The sequence below is a fragment of the Cuculus canorus genome, chromosome 26 (genome assembly GCF_017976375.1).
Source record: "Cuculus canorus isolate bCucCan1 chromosome 26, bCucCan1.pri, whole genome shotgun sequence".
Lineage (NCBI taxonomy): Eukaryota > Metazoa > Chordata > Aves > Cuculiformes > Cuculidae > Cuculus > Cuculus canorus.
In genome coordinates this window covers 7,030,169-7,034,456 of record NC_071426.1, presented here as the reverse complement: position 1 = coordinate 7,034,456, position 4,288 = coordinate 7,030,169, and positions in this window count along the sequence as shown.

Below are 4,288 nucleotides of genomic sequence, written 5' to 3'. Positions count from 1 at the left end.
TACCTTCTTTCTGAGATGATCCAACTTATTTTTGGGGCATGTTCTTTTTAATATGTAACTTCACACAAAATACAGTATCACAAACTAAAAATTATCCCTCCTCCCTCACTCTAAGTCTACAGGCAAAATCATCAAGCACACAATCTCCTTCTTTTGTTTACCTTATTGGAATCAATTCCATTATTGACAGACCACGTGGTTTGGAAATATTCAAGCATCCTTTGCTTTAGCTGCTGTGGCAGGTGATGGACTCTTATAAAGTCCTTCAGCTCCTTGGTTCTTGTGTGATAAAGGGAGCATCTGGAGTACACCCCCTGAATTATGGCAGTCACATTGCCAAACATCAAGGCATGCATCAGAGCTAAGGAGGACAGAAATTATGTGCATTGTGGAGTGACTTCTTGATCATTAAAATGTAACAGGGAAAATAAACAGAATCTTCATAGAAAACCAGTTTCTTGCTTGACAAGAAGACAGTAAAGTCTTCTTGACAAGGTACAGTAAAGTTTTTTAATACAAGACTCCATGAGTAATAGACAGTAGTATTCATATGATTATTCATCTCCAATATTTGCATCACTAGCAGCCACTTTCATGGGACAGTATAGAACCACATCTGATGCTATCTAATCAAGGTACTGAGCAAAAGCATTCCCAAGTCAAGTGAAGTTTATAACTTAGCTAAAAAGGAAACATATGGACGTGTACTCAGGCATGCTGATTAATCAGTATTAAAACTAGACTTGAATGGTCAGTTAAAAACTACATAGAACGTAATAGATTTAAAAGACCTCATATAAATAAAACCAATTACTAATCAGGACCAAGTGTAGTGGAATGAGATTTCAAACACATCTAGAGATGTTACCATAGGCCGAGGAATAAGATGTTAAAAAAAAAGGCGAAACCTGTTGCAAAGCAAAAGTACCGGTTTAAAAAAGATGCATTAAAACTGACAATCTGATTTCTTATGTTGCTTGAGGAGGTCAATATAGTGTAAAATTGTTTATCAGAAAGTTCTGACATCCTGAAGCTTGTCTGCATTAGAGACAATTGGCTTGGAATAAAAGACCAGAAGCAAAATTGAAAGAAATGCTTAGAGATGCAGGTTGTCTGCGTTTGTCTGTGCAGAAATGGGCTTGCTGATTATCAGTAGGAAAATCACTGCTAGATTGTTTGTCATGTGGTAGTTATCTGAGGTATATAATATATGCATTTACAAATTGTTTATCGAAAACTATTAAAGAGCTGATTATTACTCTCAAGGGGACGTCTATCTTTATAGGGGCTTGAAAGAAAGCAGACTTGTCAGAGTGGCAAAGGAATTGGTTTATAAACAAGATAAACAAGATGTTGACCTCGTATGCAAGGTTATGGAAGTCCAGTGGCACGTGAGCAGAGACAAGGAGAACAGGAAGAGGAAAAGATGAATTTTGGTGGCTAATAACAATTGTACATGGTAGAAACAGGTGAGAAACTCGTTTGTTTTGGATTGTTGAAAATGCTTCCAGGTTGAGAAAAACCCAAAGGAGAAGAGAAGAAAATCTATGTCTTTATTACAAGGAACTGCAGAAAAACGGATGAAACACTTCAGTGTGATATAGGTTTCACAATACAGCATGCATTCTTATAGAGCTGATCCAATGGTATGATTAAGTCAATACAAGCCCATCAGTAAAAGAAGATATATGAAAAGCAGGACCGAAAGAAAATGATCAGATATAAATATTAGGAAGAAAAGTAAGCATAACTGTAAATTTTATTTCTAAGATAATCTTTGGCTCAACTAGGTGTTGCTTCTGATGGCTAAGTCCTAATGTCAGAAGCTTGGGCAACAAAATGTGAGGGACTGGTGTAACGCTGGATACAGGCTATATAATAAAAATATGGCAGCCATATACATACAGAAACAGTTCAGCCAGCTCTAGCTAATTAGGCTAAAAGAAATAGTGTATTTTCTTCAATGATGTGAAAATCATTTTAAAAGGGAGAAAGGATAAAGCATTAGGTGGTGTATGGATGCATATGTAGAAATAACGTGTGATATAAGTCTCCCAACAGGCTCCAAGGTTAGGAGCTGTGCAGTGTAGAGATCTCTGTGATGTTATTGTAGGCACAAACATCATCAAGAATATTACTATTATGGGATAACCTGTCTTTGCATATGTGCATTAGAAGACCACTGCTACTGATGAGACAAGGTATTCCTGGCTGTGATAACCTTACGCTTCTTATCAAATTCTCACAGACTCACCCTACTTTCTGTATGAAATATTTAATCCATTCTCTAAACCTAAGAAGGACAAGTTAAAGTCTTCTGGGATTAGCATTTCATAAAGTGGCCTTGATTTTAATGGATATTCTAAATTATATTTTTATCGTTTAGGAAACAGAGGAACACCTCTGATCCCAGAAAGGACTGGAGCTGTTGGAATGGGTCGCCAGTCCTCAGAAATACAAAGCTGCACATTCTTTGCTCGAAGAACATGGAAAATACAAGACAGCACGTGACATGGTCATCTGCAGGAGGACAAATCTGATTAATATTTTACAGATGATGGCTATCCTAGGAATTCTGGTTAAATTTTAATAGTTAAATTTTCTTTCCAAATTTAAGAAGAAATACTGCATAGAGTAAGATATTTTATGTTCTCAGTATTACTTGTCTTAAACTGTAATTCCAAATTCATGCAAACGAAAAATTAGTGCCAAGAGGCACATAAAAATCAAACAAGAATATCATAATATATTATCTATTAGATTAACACTTGATTTTTTTTTCTTGGCTTCAACTTTCTTTAAGGTTGGAGTAAATTCATTTCATTCTTTCATTTTAATTTACATCAATGTTTCTCAAGGCATCACTTTCCACTAGGGAATACTAATATTTAATATCAGCCAAAATTATACATCAAGACATACTTTAAGAAATGAAAACATATTATGCCCTAAAGTATACAGACGAATAGTTTATTTCTAATGGTATTTGAGGCATGCTTGCCACCCTGTGCTGTATGATACTAATTCCTTCTTCATGTTTCCTTGCTCTGTTGATTTTCTTAAATAGCATCTAAAAACACAACTTCTCAAGAAAATACCTACAAAACAGCCTGCTCTGCTTTCTTACCTTATCTTGTTCAATGGACCCTCCCAGGTGCACATCATTCTTGTACCTGCTTGCCTATGAGTAACTTCATCTTCAGTTTTCAGTTCCTTCTTACTACATTCAGTCGACTAGTTCTCCATAATTTATTCAGTGCACAAGTATATTAGTTCTACTGCTCAATAAGAAATGAAAAATAAATTGCTGTAACTGGACTAAATAAAAGTATAAGATACTTTCATATTCCACTCTATTTTGTGAAAGCTCTGCCATATCAAAGTGAATTAAATATTCATCATGCCTTACACAAGATATCTCTTGATTTCTTCAACAAAATGAAAACTCCTTCCTTCACTCCAACAGATTTTATGTATTGAAAAGCCTAAGGCACAGAGTATTTTGAAACTAATTTTACACTGCCAGCAAAAACAATTTGCTGCAAAAACATTTGCAAAAAAATGAGATACTTGCATTTTTGTGACATAGTCAAAATCAAAATGTTATAATCCTTGGAAGATTCATCATGTTATTGTCACTCATTTTGGGGACTGGGAAAAAAGACAATAATTCATTAAGCACTTTTTCTTCCACATGATCCTGCAAATATTTTTATTATTATACTGATTGTGTTCCCTGACTTTCAAGTATCAAGTTGTCAATTTAGTTTTGCCTAGGAAAATTTTTGCTGCAAAGCCGGCAATCAGTGCCTTACTGACTAGGCTTGGAGAAATGCCTACTGGTATTTCTGGAACAATCAGGCAAGCAGGAAAAAAAAATGAGAGAAGCAGTTATTCTAGCTGTTACAAACCCTAACCCTAACCCCTAACCCGAACCCCTAACCTGGACCCTAACCCGAATCCTAACCTTATGCGTAACCCTAAACCTAACCCGAACCCTAATCCTAACCTTAACCCGAACCTAATCCCTAACCCGAACCTGAACCCCTAACCCGAACCCTAACACTAATCCAAACCCTAACCCGAACCCGAACTGTAACCCAAACCCTAACCCTAACCCCAACCCCTAACCCTAACCCAACCCTAACTGTAAACCCTAATCCTAACCCTCATCCTGACCCGGGCCCCGACCCCTAACCCTAATCTCTAACCCTAACTCTAACCCTCATCCTGACCCTGACCCTGACCCCAACCCCTAACCTCTAACCTCTAACCCTCATCCTGACCC